The following is a 19,359-nucleotide window of genomic DNA, read 5'->3' as shown; positions in this document are numbered from 1 at the left end:
TTTAGAAATGATAAATAACATTGGAACAAAGGTACTAATGAAAACACTTGATAAATGAATCGAATGGACACCTACTAGCCATGATAGGAATTTCATCAAACATGTCACAAATATGCAATCTATAAGTGATAACATCAGATCTAAGCATAGGGGTCTTATACTTATCTGAGATTCGTAAAGAAGCATTGTTGCCATATCACAATTGCTGCGTTATTATCTATTAGGTCATTTATTCATTGTACTTTCAATTACTAATAAAAACATAATGAGAGCCACACATCAAGTTTGTCATAAAACATAATCATAACCAACCTATAACCAACAGAAATAACAAGGATATAACAACCATAAAATCCACATATAAGCCAATACATTTACACATGAAATACCAAGGAGAAGGAGCTCTTATTAATGAATGAAAAATCCAACTAGGTATGGGACTTCCACAAACCACCCGACCATAGATTGGTTGAACCAAATATTTCTTTTAGCCAATCACCCTTGTGCCATATTCCAAGCATGAATGTGGGACTAGAAACCAAACCAAACCAGGTTTCCTTAGGCTTTACCGTAATCCCCACTGGATCACTAGGCCCTAAACAAGAGTGGATGTCACCGAGTTTCTCCACCTACACCACGAGGAGTTTTCTTGTGTCCTAATCCTTAGGCTTAACCGTATATCTTGCCATATGACAGTCGAGGATTCCTAGGCCTAATCAAGACTCCACCCTCCAGGATTTACCATATATCCCGCCATTCATCGGTCAAGGATTCCTAGGCCCACCGAGGCACAAAATATTCGGCTTCACCGCAATCCCAGTCCGGTTCATGGATTCCTAGGCCTTGTGTTATTTCTTTTAGAGACCACCTCACTCAGTTTCAAAACCATCCAAAAATCCAACTTAACCAAATAAAAGAGAACCCATCACACCATGGCTATCCAAAAATGGCAAGGAAAGGCTGAAGAACACTGCCATGCCAAGAAAAACCCATGCCAATGACAACAAGAGAACCAAATGCACACATGCATGTATCATGCATGCCAAATCTAGCAAGGAAATCACACATGCAAATCGATACCTGCAAATAATCTTGTTGTAGTCGCTAGATATTGTTCTTCCTTGCTCAATCTTTGCTTTCCTTTTCCTTCCTTTTCCTTTCTTTGCTTTCCTTGATCCAATGCTAGAGTGCTCCAAGAATGCTCTAAGTGTCCAAGAGTGAGAGAGAGAATAGAGAGAGAGCTCCAAAACTGAATTGACAAAAAAGGTACCAACTAATCCTCAAAAGCCTTTTTATTAATGAGGCCTCTATTTTCTTCAATTTCCCATTATTTTCCTCCTCACATGCAATTTGTGACCTTTCACCTTCCTTTTCTCCTAATTTCCATTATTTGCATAAATAAAATGTCAATTAATCCCTCATGCCTTTCCAAAGCCCTTGTCGTTGCCTTTGCCAATTTCCTTAGACATAATGAAGGAAATCAACACCCACTAGGATTTTTTGCCCAACACTCAGCTTGGAATATGTGTCCCATGACCTTGGTTATTATTTTGCCTTTATTAACTTTATTACATGGAATTTTGACCAAGGTTGTTACAAATACCATCTCAACCCTCCATTACTGCCCATGTCTAAGGGCCCAAGTTGCAATATGCCCTTGGCTAAGAGTATCCTCCTAAGAATCATCCCATCAATAAAGTTCCAACTTATAATCTCTCGCCAATTCATCACATGGGAAGGATCTAATGCATGAATCACTGCACATGGAATAAGTCTACTATGTTGATGTTGCTCGATACACAACTCATGTTGCTCCACCCAGACACCCAACATGATCCATTTGGAAAACATTTCGCTGCTCTCCCTAATGTATGAATGCGGGTTGGTAGTGCTGCAAGCCCTGTTTATATACTCATGCAACGGGTTGTTCTGGAACTCCCAACTGTACTCTTCTTATTGTTTGTGGGGAACTTCAAATGTTCCTCTACATTAGACAGCTTAGCCACTGACTCGACACATACCCCTATGAGCTCCTCAATTTTAATGTTTTCTTGTAAGATAAAGTCTCAGATTGTCCAAACTCTCTACTTCAACATCATATGATTTGTCCTGAAATGCATGATCTTTCCCCGAAAGTCCTCTGCTGGCGATTTTGGTGCCCTACTGAATTCCTCTGTATCTATTTGCACCGGATGCTCAATTGTCATAACTCCAACTTGAACCTTTGACCAACTCTCTAGAAATGGCTTATATTGCATACTATATTTGTCATGCTACCCTTTATGATCATGCTCATCATGTCGGTTTACCACCACTAGATCCTCACTTAAGTCTCCTTGAATATCTTCTTCCTGGCCTTCTCCACATATTGGGACAATTTTTTGTCCATCCTCTCTAGTTGTCAAACATGGACGCACTCGTGGACTCTTATTTACACTTGATTGCTTATACTCTTCATGGATGTCCTCCTGGAGATCTACGGACTCAGTTCTACAAGAGTCTACCACATCATTAGGAAGAATTACCTCCTTCCTTTCCCCATGTAGTTTGTCAAGCTAGCTGATTATCATCGACTTGTCCTGCAAGTCTCTCTGAAAAACATTGTGTTGTTGCTCACCATCCTGAAAATTAATAGACCCAACTATAGTAGACTCCCCATGATTTCAAGTAATCTCCTCTTGTTCCGTCCTTGTTGTCTCCTTCCTATCACCTAGACATGAATGGTCAAGTGCCCAAGATACCTTGCAAATAAAGCATATTCCTCTCCTTCTTAGTTCATTCTTGTTGTAGGGTTTACTACCTTTGTTCTTGCTTCCTCCATTAATCCTTTTAAGCTCCTTCATAGTTAGCACCCTTCTAAGCAAGTTTATGTTTTGGATGACCAACTTCTCGACTAGATCATAGGCGATTGATGATACAATTAGTTATTTTCTCCAAATTGTAAACAGTTTGGATCTTAGTATCTTGCAGATATTGGTATGTCCTTCTAAAAACAAGGACATAAACTTTTGCATGATTGTTTTGACACAATATGGATGAGCTAATGTTGTTGGTGTAAAAGTTTTGGAACACCTGAAAGATTAAGTCCTCACATTCCAAATTTAGCATGAATGAGCCAAAGATGAACTTTGCCATGAGTTCTAAGAGTTTTTCTCACTTCTGAAAAGTAGGAAGCATGATGTTGTCTAACCCCTAAAGGACTTCTACTATGAGCTGCAATAACTCTCTCATGATATCATTATTATAAGGAAGTAGTGTGTTATTTTTTGCAGCATCGGATGTGTTTTAACCATGAAATTTGGTGGAGAGGCTAGAATACATGAGATCTCCAAAACCCATAATTCGTTTCTGGAAATTCCACCTAGAAGTGTCACAATTAGATTATTAACCGTTTTTAAAATATTTCCTAAGTTATTGTTTTGAGGCTTCTGCGATTAGTGCTTTGTGTGTAGTTTTCTTCCGGAGTTCTCGCATCCATGATTGTTTGAATCGACGTTTCGAGCCATCCACCGTGGCTCATCATCAGGATAGATCAGTAATTGTGTAGGACAGATCTCATTGGACTTGAATAAATAGGGTTAAGAGATGCAAAGGGAATGGAAGCCGACCTTATCATAATTGTTTTGTAATATTTGGATTTAATTTAATTATATACTAATAATAAAAATAAAATGATTTAAATTGAAATATTTAATTATATAATTGAAATTTTTTAATTATATAATAAGATAATTATATATAAGAAAATGGTAGATTATGAATGATTGTTTTTTTTGGAATGATCTTAAAATATTATTAATCAATATTTAAATTTCAAAATATTTTTTTTTAATTAACAGTGATTAACCATATTTCCTAAGTCTAAACTTAGGGAATATGGTTAATTAATCAGTAATAATTGAGATAAGGCGAGAATGATCTAAAAAATCACATAGATCGATCTAGAGATGATCCTAGCCATCGATTATGTCTTAATCTTGGTTGTTGGTGTTCCAATAGTGTATTATAAGAGGAGGTTGATGTGGTGATGGAGAAGACACTTGGTAGTTTGATTTCTTGGTAGATCGATTTCCTGAGTAACAGCAGTGAGTTTTCGGAGAGAGCCAGAGATTGAAGCAGTGAGTGAGGGGCATGGACAGTGATCCAGAGGAAGATTTTCGAATCCATAGAGGCAACAATAAGAGGGCTGAGTTATCCCAGTGAGGCAGGGTAGAGCACTACGCAGTAGCTTCAGAGAGGGTAGTTCAAATAGCTGTGAGAAAACCGTTCTCAGTTCCATAGTTCACGCAGAGGTTCCTGAAGGCCAGAGAGACAATTTCCTTAGCAGTGGGAGGCATAACAACTTCATCAGAGACTAGTCGGGGGCTTGATGTCAAGCTGAGTACGAAAAGTAGCGTAGATGTTGACGCAGAGGGTCACAGGGCTGAGTTTCTGAAGGTAGGTTATGCCATGATTACTGGTGGAGGAAGGGTAAATTCCCTTCAGTAATTTTTCCCAAGATTTCTTGTTGTGGATTGTCAGTTTCTAGCATCTAGAATGTACTCATATTTTCACTGCTGCATAATAATAATAAAAACCTTCACTGTTGCACCGATTTTCCCAAGTTGGGTTTTTTTGGGGACGTTTGTCTAAAAATAATTGTCTCATATTTTATGTGTGTGTGTTAACATTTATCAATTTCCAGCACATTATTTTTCCTTAGTATTTTATTTGTGAAGGTTGCAATGTGTTTATTTCGATATTTGTCGTAGTAGATAAATTGTTAAATTAATTATCAATTAGGAGAAATAATACCAGTTGTTGCAATAAGATTCCATCTATGGAATTTTCACATGGTATCAGAGCACAATTGATCAGTCAGAGAGCTTAGAAGCAAAAGAAGGAATTTCACTGTTCAGTAAGAGCAGTAGACCGAAATTCCCAAGGGCAGCACAATCTTTTGCTAGGAGGTTGAGTTACTTAAGGAAACTTGATTTTTTAGAGAAGAAAAATTCAATTTTCCAGATTGAGTAATTCTAGAGGCAAAGGGGGAAACTCAAATTTTTCGTTGGGCAGATCTCTAGCTAGACGCAAAGGGTTTTGCAGCAGTTCACTAGAGCAGAGCCAACGTTGGGGGTGGAAGAGAGAAAAACACACACAAAGGGAAAATTCCTCTCAGGGAACTTCTAGTCTCAAGTTTGATTTTCCTTGCAAATTGGGAGTAGTTGTCAGCAAATCTTCTCACTCCATAAGAGAGTGTGAGTAGCTGAGCAATAACCAAATAGAAGGAAAGAGGGAGTTTTTGACAGTTTGTTGAGATGACCATTGTTGGGCTTCATGATTAGTATAGGTTGGATGCAGCTTCCAACTATGTCATATGGAAGGCAAGGATCTCCGTACTTCTAGATGAATATGGCCTGAATGCCTACATTGATAATGTAGTGGCAATTCCCCAAGATGTAGATCAACAGAAATAATACAAGAAAGAGATGGCGTTGGTGAAGCAGTGGATCTTGGATGGAGTCCGGGATCATATTATCTCACATATAGCTAGCAAAGATACTTCAAAACATATGTGGGATGCTCTCTCCATGTTATACCAGGGAACTTCCAAGCAACGAAAGATGATTCTTTAGGAGAAGCTAAGATACATCTAGATGTAGAAGGGGTAAGGCATAGATCCCTTCCTTACGAGGATTCAAGAGGTCCGAGACTAGCTGTCAGTTGTTGGGGCAATGCCTCAACCCATAGAGCTTGTGTGATTGGAACTCAACAATGTCTCAGGGGAGTGGCATGTCTTTGTACAAAGCGTATTGGGGAGAGATAGGCTGCCAGAGTGGGATAAGATGTGGGCCAATTTGCAGCAGGAGGAGTTGAGGCAAGATTTTTTAAAGAGCTCCATAAGTGGCAACAGTAGGAGCAGATCGATGGTGGTGAAGGAGGAGGAGATGTGGCCCTCACATCAAAGTGTCCCAGTCAGGGGCAGGGGGAGCAGAGGAAGAAGAATAAGGACTTGTCAAAGGTCAAATGATTTATATGTGGTGAGCTTCATCACTATAGTACTTAGTGTCCTCTCAAGAAGAAGGAAAAGGAGGAGAAGCGGGACCAACAAGCAGCTTCAGCAGAGATCGACAGGTTTTCCTCCAGGTTGGAGGAAGACTTCGCGATGTTTGCAGGTATACCTCAAGGAGTGAGGTGGGGAGATTTGGTAATGTAGTACAAGATAACTATAGAGATTGGGCAGGATCCTTGAGGAGTCCACCTCACGGATCAATACCTTGTTACAGGGGCCCACAATTTTCAGAAGCAGGACGAATCAGTGGTAGTTGATGCAGTCAGAGACCAAGTGACAATTGCAGAGACTAATAGCAGTTAGATGTTGGGGAGCGCAATGCAAAGTTGGCAGAAGTGTAGTTGGCACAATACAAAGTCAACAACAACGTAGATTCTTCAGTGACAATGCAGATGCTAGTAGCAATCAAAGACTCACGAGACATATGTATCATAATCAACACAGTTGATTCAGTATCTTGGATGCTTTTCAATTGGATATGTTGCAGTTCCAACATCAACAGATGAGAGGGAGTGCAGTGCAGATGTAGTGTTGGCAACAATATGGCAGTGTCAACAGTAGCATAGATGCAACATATATTAGATTTACACAGTGGTTAATGGGCAGTATGGCCAGACAACAGTAGCATGACAGGAGATGATGTAGAGATAGAGTGTTGTGGTAGGGTGTACAGAACTATAACACATTCCTCGCTAAGAGAGGGTGTTATTTTTTGTAGCATCGGATGTGTTATAGCCATGAAATTTGGTTAAGAGGCTAGAATACATGTGATCTCCAAAACCCAGAAAATTTTTCTAGAAATTTGCTTAGAAGTGCCTCAATTAGATTATTAACCGATTTTTAAATATTTCCTAAATTTAAACTTAGGGAATATTGTTAATTAATCAGTATTAATTGAGATAATGCGAGAATGATTTAGAAACTCACACAAATCGATTCAGAGATGATCCTATCCATCGATTATATTTTAATCTTGGCCGTTGGTGCTCCAACAATGGATTATAAGAGGAGGTTGATGTGGTGATGGAGAAGACACTTGCGCAGTTCGATTTCTTGGCAGATCGATTACCTGAGTAGCAACAGTTAGTTGTCAGAGAGTGCCAGAGATTGAAGCAATGAGTGAGGGTTAGGGACAGTGATCCAGAGGAAGATTTCCAGATTCGAAGAGGCGGCAGCAAGAGGGCCGAGTTATCCCAGTGAGGCAGTGTAAAGCAATATGCAATAGATTCAGAGAGGGTAGTTCGAATTGTTGTGAGAAAATTGTTCTCAGTTCCAGAAGCTGGGAAGAGGTTCCAAAAGGCCGGACAGACGATTTACTTAGTAGTTGGAGGCATAATGAATTCATGAGAGACTAGCTGGAGGCTTAACATTAAGTAGACTACACAAAGTAGTGCAGAGGTTGACATAAAGGGTCAGAGGGTTGAGTTTCTGAAGGCTAGTTGTGCCAAGATTGCTGGTGGAGGAAGGTAAATTCCCTTCAATAATTTTGCTGAGAATTTCTTGCTGTGGTTTGCGAGTTTCAAGAATCCAGATTTTACTCAGATTTTCAGTGTTGCATAATAATAAAAAAACCTTCACTGCTGCACCGATTTTCCTAAGTTGGGTTTTTCCGAGGACATTTGTCCAAAAATAATTATCTCATATTTTATGTGTTGGTTCTAGCATTTCTCAATTTCCAACGCATTATTTTTCCGTAATATTTTATTTGTGAAGGTTGTAGTGTGTTTACTTTGATATTTTCCATAGCATACAAATTGTTAAATTAATTAACAATTAGGAGAAATAATAAGAGTTGCTGCAATAGGATTCAAGTTGTGGAATTTGCACATAGTGGCGATGTTAAAGCTATGATTTTGCTGAGACAAGAAACAACTGTGATCCTGACCTCTTCACAAGGATACTCCCACAGTTTGGGTTGTATTAATGCAAGCATGGATGGCTTGAGAGCCCAAATAAGTTTCTTCCATTATGGGTGCCTCACCTTGGACAAACACATGTTTAACACATGTCTAATTCCTCCAACATATGAAGGTCTATGTTTGACTTTGTTTGTTGCAATTCAGATCCAAGTGTGAAGAGCTTATCCCCTCTTCCCTGCCCTTCCTTCACTTCCCATGGGTGCTCTGACTATAAAATAACATGGACTCTTTTCGAGAATGGCATGCTGCTTTGATCATCATTTTGATCAAAGGGGTATTGTTGCGTAAAAGGCCATATATTCTGAAGAGTTCACTAAGATCTCTTCAAGACCATCCATCTTCTCCCATACCAAAATAAGAAAATATGCCAACAGCGTACGCTAATTTTTCGTAGAATAATTATATCAACAATCTAAATATTTTTAACAAATTTGACCAAATGATTCTGCCTTCACTCCTCCTTTTTTTTTTTTTTTTTTTTAATAATTAATATATAAACAACCCATTTACAATAGCTGTCGAACCAAACTCAACTCTTCTTTTCCCTCTTTCTCCTTTTTTTTAAAGCATTTCTAAATACATAGGTTAACAAGTTGAAGCCATGCCCGCAATAATCACCTTGCCTTAGCACCACGTTAGGGCACAACGCTCTTTGCATCAACCTCAACGACCTTCTCCTTCCATTTCCCGAGTGACTTCACGGTGAGTACTCGGCCTCGACGTTGTGCTTTGTCACCTAGCTCCTGTGATACATCGATGTCCATTGTCTTTGAAGTATGACAAATTCTGTCCAATTGGACCGGCTGCACCCACGATTCAGTTCTTGTCCCGTGCTCGAATCGTATGAAGTCGTAATAATTATGTTTTCAAAGCCATCGACCTTACTCTTCTTTGGACTCGACCGCTATATATGGCTGCATTTGAATCTGGCCTTTCAGCCTTTGAGACAGGCGTGTGTACTATGCTGCAGCCATAGTGGTGCACGCTTACTTGGCCTTCGACCTTCAAGCTTATGTCGGCTCTTCGCAAGTCAATTTTAGTAGATCGTAGAAAGGACTTATGATGGGAATTTTCCTACAACTTCATGCGACATACATCTCCGCTGTAATTACATAGTACATACATCTCCCTCGCCCAGTGCACCTGAGGATCGACCTTGCACGACCTCTCGATCACCAAAACCTGCGCTCTTGATGATCCACAGTCCACCAAACTCGACCGTTATTGCACCCGCAAAATCAGTGGATCGTTGGTGGATCGATATGAAAATATACAATTTAAATAATAAATTAGGAGTGCGAAGAAGCCTAGAATTGCTGATCTAATGACCAAAAAGAATTCTCAAATGCTTCACTCAAATATGCATTACATAGCTCGAACTGAAAAGAATTCTGTGTCAGAGTTTGTTGCATCAACTGGATGAAAGTGTTAAAGGAACAACGACGTTGCTCAAATTTTCAAATTATTTTCCCGGAGAGAGTTTGATTGCTCGGCAGCCAAGATTTACACCTTGTAATCGGATTCCCCAAGATATGTGATGGTCTCGATCTCGACCTTGGACGAAAGATACTGTATCACAGTCCTAATCCCGATCTCAAACCACCCGTACGAACCAATTAAAATTAGTAATAGACCAATCTAGGGTGACAACTGGTATCACCGAATATGTGAAAATGTCTGCTACAAATCTCACCGAAGTTGCTGCAATAATTGAAAATACAAATATGACCCACTAATATAACTCTAAGGCGAGCAGGATGCACCTCTTATACAATTGTCAGATCCCAAATAATGAAATAATTAACATATTTGGAACATTCTGGTGTTCTAATAAAAAAATATTTTCAATAAAATACTGAACACAAAGGGATATGAAAAAATGTATCTTTTATTTTAATTAATATTTAGAAAATGAGACGTGTAAGTAAAATATTTTAGCCTTTGCCTCTACACGACTGCTCAATGCACAAAAAAACAAAAACACTACAGCACAAATGTAAATCTGGGATCGATCTACTAACAAACTAGAACCGTTCAAGCTTATTTTTTAACAAAATAACAAAATAAGAATAGATAGGCCACTCAAGATGATCCCATGTCAAGCTCTTATCCCTTTTTATAAGTTTATGGACTTTCTAGAAACTTTTATTTTATGGATTTCCCAAAAAAGCAAAAGCAAATACTATAGGCAAATTCGGCCACTTTGATCATCTCAGGAAAAAATAATATTACAATTTATTGTAAGATATAGGCACAAAGCATATCGTATAAAATGACCATAAGGACAATGTTAATTCCTTATGTCAAAATACCCAAGCTGTCACTGGAGATTACGACCTCCCTCATTATGGAAAATGTTGGAGATCAGATGCTCAGCTAAATTAAACAAAATACACAGCAGATCAATCATGCACATAAAAACACAAGAATTTAACGTGGTTCACCCAACCAATCTGGGCTACGTCCACACAACATAGGCATCGGCAATCTTATTAATCAAACAGGAGATTACATAATGAAAAATCCTCACAAAACTCTCACCCTCATAGCAAACAATCCGAATGGTTGCCTGTTATATAGCAAAGAGAATCTAACAACCTCATTAACTCACTCACATCAAATATAGGAGGCATTAATCATCTCCCAACAACCTGGAGCTAATCTAGGAACTGAATTTCTATTGTTGTCACCTACAGAGATTTTTGCCTATTTTACTCCAAACAGAAAATCTCAACAATCTCCACCTTGACAACAATTAGCTTGATGCCCTGTTATTATTATTTTATCTTTTCTGCAAGCCAAGAGAAGCCAAACACCAGCGTAGCTTCTCTAACAAAACTGGTTTCGTGAACATGTCTGCACAGTTTTCCTTTGTATGCACCTTTTCAAGAGAGACTCCCCTTTCAGTGATAACCTGTCTTACAAAATGGTACTTAATTGGAATATGCTTTGATTTACTATGATAGGCCAGATTCTTAGCCAAATGTATTGCACTTTGACTATCACAAAGTAACCTGATGTTGTCCTGTAACCTACCAAACTCACCAAGCAAACCTTTCAACCAAATCGCCTCTTTGCAAGCATGTGAAGCAGCAATGTATTCTGCTTCAGTAGTGGATAAAGCAACAATGTTTTGTAGCTTTGACATCCAGCTAATAGCTCCATCTGCAAGAGTAAAGACATACCCTGAAGTTTACCTTCTCTTATCCAAATCACCGGCAAAATCAGAATCAACATATCCGCAAACAGATTCACTACTCTTATTGTAAGTAATACAATAACTACTTGTGCCTCTCAGATACCGAAACACTCATTTCACTGCTGACCAGTGTTTTTTACCCGGATTTGCCATGTACCTGCTGACAACCCCAACTGCATGTGAAATATCTGGTCGAGTACAAACCATCGCATACATTAAACACCCTACTACATTGACATATGGAATTCGAGACATATAATCCTTTTCTTCATCTGTATTAGGACATAAACTCGAAGAAAGATTAAAATGGGAAGCTAAAGGGACTGAAACAGGCTTCACATTATTCATACCAAACCTCAAAAGTATTTTCTCAATATACTTTTTTTGTGATAGCCATAGCTTACCATTGCTCCTGTCTCTGAAAATCTCCATGCCCAAAATCTGTCTTGCAGCTCCTAGATCTTTCATATCAAATGTCCTTGCCATCTGAGCCTTCAACCTGTTGATTTCTTCTATGCTTTTGCTTGCTAAAAGCATATCGTCAACATACAATACCAAGATAATGAATATGCCATTATTCAACTGTTTAAAATAAATACAATGATCATATTCACTTCTAACATATTTCTGACTCAACATGAAAGAATCAAACTTCTTATACCACTGCCGAGGCGACTGCTTCAGGCCATATAATGACTTCTTGAGCCTGCAGACAAATTTCTCATTGCGATGGTGAACAAACCCTTCCGGTTGTTCCATATATATTTCCTCATCTAAGTCACCATGTAGAAATGCAGTCTTAACATCTAACTGCTGCAACTCTAAATCAAGCAAAGCCACTAATGCTAACACAATTCTAATTGAAACAATTTTAACCACTGGTGAAAAAATCTCATGAAAGTCAATACCGGCTTTCTGAGAAAACCCTTTTGCAACCAGCCGTGCTTTGTACCTGTCTTCCGTATCATTCACACCCCGTTTCAGCTTGAAAACCCATTTACACCCCATAGTTTTCCTGCCTTTCGGAAGCTCAACCAGATCCCATGTACCATTCTTACTTAAGGCCACCATTTCGTCCTTCATGGCTGCTTTCCACTTGTTACTATTTGAACCTTCCACAGCTTCCTGATAACACAAAGGTTCATCATCATTAGCGGTCAAAGCAACTGAAGTAACATGATCATCATACCTTCTCAGAGGGTGTTTGATCCTTGTAGACCTCCTTAAGAATGTTTCTGGTGCTTCCACAATTGGCTGTCTATCATCTGTAGGAACTTCTTCATGATCGCCATCTGAGACCTGTTCATGACCTCCATCTGAACCCTGTTCATAATCTGATTCTGAAACTTGTTCATGACTAGAATCTGAACTATGGTCGTTATGACTATCATTAGAAATGCTGTCAAACTGAATGTGCTGGAAATCAAATACATCATCCTGTTTCAATCTACTATCTACATCTAACTGTACAAGAGAGGATTCATTAAACTTTACATCTCCGTTGATGATGATTTTGCGGGTAGTAGGATCCCACAATCTATATCCCTTTGTTCCATCACCATACCCAACAAAGATATACCTTTTAGACTTTGGATCTAATTTAGTTCGCTGATGTTTAGGCACTAGAGCATATGCTTCACAACCAAACACTCTGAGTTTAGAATAGTCACAAGGGTGTCCTTTCCATACCTCTTGCGAAACCTTGCAGCCTATCGCCGTTGATGGAGATCGGTTTATCACATAACAAGCTGTTGCCACTGCTTCTGTCCACAACTCCTTTTGCAACCCGACGTTACTCAGCATACACCTTGCTCTCTCTAGAAGAGTCCTGTTCATGCGTTCAGCAACTCCATTCTGTTGAGGAGTATAAACCATGGTCTTATGTCTCTCGATCCCTGCATCCTTGCAATAGCTGTCAAACTCCTTGGAGGAAAACTCACCACCATTGTCAGTTCTTAAACATTTTATAGTTCTACCAGTGCTGTTTTCTACCAATGCTCTAAACTGCTTGAAAACTGTAAAAACATCAGACTTCCTTTTCAACATGTAGACCCACACTTTTCTAGAAAAGTCATCAATAAACGATACAAAATATGACGAGCCACCGTATGACGCTGTAGGGGCTGGACCCCAAACATCTGAATGGATATAATCAAGTATGCCTTTACTAGTATGTTTGCCTGTTTTAAACTTTGTTTACCAAACAGACAATGTTTACAGAAATCTAACTTTCCAGATCTTAGATTAGGAAGTAACTTGCGGTCAGCCAAAATTTTCAACCCTCGTTCGCTCATATGGCCCAACCTTTGATGCCATAGGCGAATGGAACTACTGTCCTGTTTAGACACCGACACATGATCTGACCCAGTTCTACCTTCTAATTGAAAAAGATTTCCTACCTTCTTAGCCTTCATCACTAGTAAAATACCTTTATAGATTTTCATAACTCCACCTTGAATTACAGTTTTATATCCATTCGTATCCAGTGCTCCTAATGAAATTAGATTTTTTCTTAGATCTGGTACATGTCTCACATCAGTTAACAATTTGGTTGTGCCATCTAACATTTGCAGTTGTATACTTCCTATTCCAACAATACTGCAAGTGACATCATTACCCATGTACACGACTCCATCATCAACTGATCTATATGTCTTAAACCAATATTTATGAATACACATGTGGTTAGATGCCCCGGAATCTAACAACCAATGTTGATCATGTTTTGAAACATTAACAGACGATACCTCATCACTCATACCTGAACCAGATACTGAACCTGTATCTGTGGTGTTGGCTTCCTTCTTTTCTGTCGAAGAGCCTTCTTTAGCAGCCTGCTTTCGCTTCCAGCAATCCTTTTTCAGATGTCCAGCCTTGCCACAATGCCAGCACTTCACCTTCGTCTTCTTTCCTTTGGACTTTGAACGAGAGTCGCCATGCTTTCCCCCGGAGTGTCTCTCTCTTGAGCGACCTCTGGCCATCATTACCTCTGACGTAGAGGTGTCTGCATTCGACCTCTTCCTCGTCTCCTCAGACAACAAGGCTCCAACAACATCGTCAAACTCAAGAATGTCTGCTGTACTAAAGCTTATGGAAGTAACAAAGTGATCCCAGGATTCGGGCAATGAACACAATAGAGTTATTGCCTTATCCTCTGAATCAAATTTCACATCTAGACTGTCTAATTGCACCAGTAAGGTATTAAAAACATTCAGGTGATCAGTAATCGAGGTACCTTCTTTCATCCGCAAACCGTAAAGCTTCCGTTTCAGGAGAATCCGATTTGTCAAGGATTTCGTCATATACAGCTTCTCCAACTTCGTCCACAAACCAGCTGCAGTCTTCTCTGACACGATGTTAAATAAAACATCATCAGCCAAACACAACCGAATTCCGCTCAAGGCTCTGCCATCCAATTCATTCCACTCATCATCTGTCACAGGGGAAGGCAGTTTGGAGTTGCCCAACAATGCCTTTGCCATGCCCTGCTGTACCAGCAGATCATGCATTTTTACCTTCCAGATCTCGAAATTATTTTTGCCATTAAACTTCTCGATTTCGAACCGGGCACTTTGAGTTTTCGCCATTTGTATCAACAAAAAACACAATAATCTCCAAAACCAACGTTTAAATACCAGCAATTTAAAAAACAAACTGCCTATGCCTTTGTTTTTACACAACAAAAAAAAACTGCCTTATTGCTGTGCAAAATTACAGTATATAAACTGAGTATCAAACTCAAGAGTAATACATCCCTTTCAGGCAAAATAATACCTCCGCGCCAGCATTAAAAAAAAAAAAAACAAACAAACCCGATTAACAACAGAAGTGCTTTCGGTACTGAGCATCCACCAATGAATTACTCTCTCAAATGTTTCGGGCAATTAGTTTCGCAGAACTGAGCTTGGACACCAATAAACCAATGTTTTATTTACGTTTTCGCCACAAATAGTTTCGCAGAACTGAGTGCTTGTTTTATCTCTCCCTGTCCACGGAGTGCTCTCACGGAAAGGATGACATTACACAGCACAACGATTCCGAAACCACACATAACCAGATTACAGCTTTAACAATTTCGTTTTGCAATTTAAAAAAAAAAAAAATTACGGTTCTGTGTGGATTCATGGGCCACCGGATACACTTTCCATTCGAAAACCAATTCAGAATGAGACAGGTAACTTTACGTTGGTAATCACACCCTTTGTTTTATTAAATAAAACACACCAGGTATATATCTATCACAGCACATAAAACTTTATGCACCAGATATACATACCGTATAAACATCAATATACCGGATCAGGCCCGTGTGTATGGTAATCTCTGCGCATTCCTTTAAACACATCTCGCTCTGCTCATTGCAAACCCAACAGGGCGCCTCCACGCATGCACATCAATGAACTGATTATACCTCCACGCACGCTATACACAGCTCCCTCCAGCGCCTAGACCACGCACGCAGGTAATATCCCTCAGCGCCGGTTTTGTGCCATTCCTCCACGCAACAACACGCTGGTTTCGTGCCACTCCTCCACGCAACAGCACGCAGGTAAGACTGTAGTCCAACACGCACCAGCACCTCTTTGCGCTCCACCTCCAACTGTGCCGCTCCTCCAACGCGCTCTGATACCACTTGTTGGAGATCAGATGCTCAGCTAAATTAAACAAAATACGCAGCAGATCAATCATGCACATAAAAACACAAGAATTTAATGTGGTTCACCCAACCAATCTGGGCTACGTCCACACAACATAGGCATCAGCAATCTTATTAATCAAATAGGAGATTACATAATGAAAAATCCTCACAAAACTCTCACCCTCATAGCAAACAATCTGAATGGTTGCCTGTTATATAGCAAAGAGAATCTAACAACCTCATTAACTCACTCACATCAAATATAAGAGGCATTAATCATCTCCCAACAACTTGGAGCTAATCTAGGAACTGAATTTCTATTGTTGTCACCTACAGAGATTTTTTCCTATTTTACTCCAAACAGAAAATCTCAACAGAAAACAATAGCAACAACACCATAAGATATACTTGACCTAACCATTGTTATGACAATAGCATCAGCGCCTCACGACCTTGGCAGTTGTCCATGCTTACAACCTACATTCCTGTAGCTTCTGGTATTTGATCAAGCTGTTCACACAAGAGTTGGACTTGAGCTATATAAAGGGACTACACAACAATGTCCATGGGTATCACTCCAACAAAAATAAGAGATCTCACATGTTGCACGTGCACGACGATATATACTTCCCCCTCATTATAAAAGGAAACTGTGCCTATAGGATCCAAATGCTCCTCGCAGCCAAGTGATAGACTACCATATAAGGCATGTGTGTGTCCAACAAAAGCAAAGGGCAGTGAGTTATTCAAGTGGCCTTAATACTGCAACAGGGGAAGACTGCAAAGAGCCTCTATACATCTATTTTGAATCCCAACTTGCAAATGCATCATTCCTGTATTGAACTAATAGCATATGACTAAAGCCACCTGCATATAATTTTGTCGCATGTTCCAGCAAAGAGAGCCCAAGTCTTCCTTCCATGGCTTGTCTGGATAGAATCACAAGAGTTAATTGGCAATTGTCATCTGCAACAATAGTACAAAGAATAACCTGAAAATTTGATAGTATTTCATTTACTGTTTCCTCTTTTTCATTTCAGTGTCTTCCCAAGTTGCTTGAGTAGTTTCCGAATACTAGCAACCAAAGAATCATCTTTCAAACAATATCGTAGGCCATTCCTTAAACCATCTCTTTTACGAGCAAACTCCCTCTGAAAATGAGCAAGCCTATTTTCAACAATACTTCCGAAAGATTTGGAAGCAACTGCTGGAGACATACGCATAAGCTTTCCAACTCGCATAGTATTCAACCCCATATCAACAAGTCTTTCCACCATGTTATCTACAACATTTGAAGGTACTGTCACCAGCACTCTTTCAACTTTTCTGACAACTATACGAATTAAATATTGAGTAGGAACAATTGTCTTTCATGTACCTGGGGTACCTTGAATGACCAACATTGCTCATTGTCTATTTAATCCTAAGGCAATGGCTCTTTTCTGAGAATTGTCAAAGAAATATTTTCGTAAAATTTCATCCAAATCCTCTTCTGCATCATTTCTCAAATTATTCTCTGTATGCCAATAAATATCTTGACCTGCTTTAAAAAAAGTGGTGACAACAAGCGTTGTAGGATTCTTCTTTTTCAAACCTTCTTTCTAAAGAAGCATTAGCGCCTCACAATTATGCTCATAATTAATTGCATCTGCCAAGCCATGAATTTGATCAATTCTCAAAGTCTTGCCAAAGAGATTAGAAGATAAGGATCTCCAAATGTATAGCACCAAATCCTGTTGAGGAGCTAAGTGCATGCAGATTACAAATACTATCACATTGCTCTTGCTGAGGTTGTCCAGTTAATTCTACCATGGTAAATACCCGAGGTATTTTTAGTTGGCTTGGTTGATCGACGGTTCTATGCTAAAATGCCACTCGAGGTGAAGGAAAGCAGTGTGATGAAATGAGTTGTGGTCTGTTGTGCCAAGCGGTTTGATTTAATTTTGTTTTGGTATACATTTAATGCTCGGGCTTACATTATGTTTTGGCTTAGATAGTTATTTGTTTGGGATAGAATGATGACACATGAATTTATTTTATAAAGAATTTTTCATTTAAAAAAAAATAAAAAATCATGATAGGGTTAAGAATTCTTGATTAAAAAAAGTCATGATATGGTTTTGGATATATATCTTTAATTGAAGTTATAAAATTATAGGCAAAACCATTATGTTCTGCGAAATTATTTTTAGAAAAAACTATTGGTTGAAAACTATTAGAAATGGATATAAAAAACAATTCAATACAATACATAGGAATAGTCGTGCAAAGAATATAACACATACCCAACATTATCCCTATCATGTAATAAACTTAGAAGCCAATTCTTAAAAACCGGTCCACCACATATTTCCATATATCATACACATTTTTTTGTGTTGTATATAAAGACTTATAAACTTGTGATGATTCATAGATGTAATTCTTGTGTCTTTCAATTTTGAAATGGAAATTTAAAAATATATAAAAAGTGATGTATAATTTAATATAATTTAAAAAGTAGGGTATGTAAGGAAAAAGGCTAACACCAACTCTAAGATGGTTTCAAAAGTAGGGTATGTAAGGAAAAAGGCTAACACCAACTCTAAGATGGTTAATAATGACGAGTTACATGTATAAGTTAATCATTATAGAGATGAGGTTAATGGTGTAAGATATCATCTTAGTAAAATTATGAAGGCACATACCAAGATGGGAGAAGGATAAAAAAAGTTAATGGATAAAATAAATAAACTAATAGAAAATAACACAAAATTGATAAGTTGATAGAGGATTAGGAGACTTGATGACAAACTTCATTAACAATGAAAAATGATGATAAGGACACTTAAATACACAAAATTGATAAGTTGATAGAGAATTAGGAGAATTGATGACAAACTACATTAATAATGAAAAATGATGACAAGAATACTTAACTACCACGGTAAAAGAATTTACCAGCTAATCCAGAGGGCAGACACATTAATTGCAAAACTCTTAGCCTACTGAAAACCAACATCAAGTCAAGAATCATAAAATACAAATGAACAGGGACATCAAATTGCACTTGAAGTAATTTTATTGGGTAGTAAATATCACACAAGAGCTCTGATAGAGAATATCAAAGAATTAAAAATGAATTACAAAAATATTATGGTAAGGACTTTAGAGGACCAATCATCTTGGTCAACATCAAAGAATTACAAAAATATTATGGTAAGGACTTTAGAGGAGCAATCATCTGGGTCAACAAAATGGAAAGGATTTTTTGAATCAAACCCCTCATTAGGTAAAAGAGAAAAAATAATGATTTCCACCAATAACTTAGAAGGGGAAGCTTAAATTGGTTTATATGGTGTATTAGAAAATGTGACACTCATTCTCTTCATTGGAAAAGTTTCACAATTGCCCTAGTAAAAAGGTTGCAAGGCGAGGAAGATTATGAACTATACAACAAATTCATTCAACTTAAACTAAAAGGAAACATGAATAGCTACACACACAAATGGGAAGTTTTAGCCACAAAACAAAACAAATTCATAGATAAGCAATTGCTAAAAAGTACATA

The 19,359-nt window shown here is 38.4% G+C and overlaps 1 pseudogene; it reads right to left on the bottom strand.

Moving 5' to 3' along the window:
* Nucleotides 1-16,179: 16,179 nt before the first annotated feature.
* On the bottom strand, nucleotides 16,180-17,563 carry LOC149225738 (uncharacterized; annotated as a pseudogene).
* Nucleotides 17,564-19,359: the final 1,796 nt, after the last annotated feature.

This window comes from Pinus tabuliformis, chromosome J (assembly GCF_031772625.1).
Source record: "Pinus tabuliformis cultivar Carrire ecotype Pingquan chromosome J, CPIR1, whole genome shotgun sequence".
Classification (NCBI taxonomy): domain Eukaryota; kingdom Viridiplantae; phylum Streptophyta; class Pinopsida; order Pinales; family Pinaceae; genus Pinus; species Pinus tabuliformis.
Note: the sequence above shows the minus strand (reverse complement) of the source record. Positions and strands in the feature narration are given on the sequence as shown.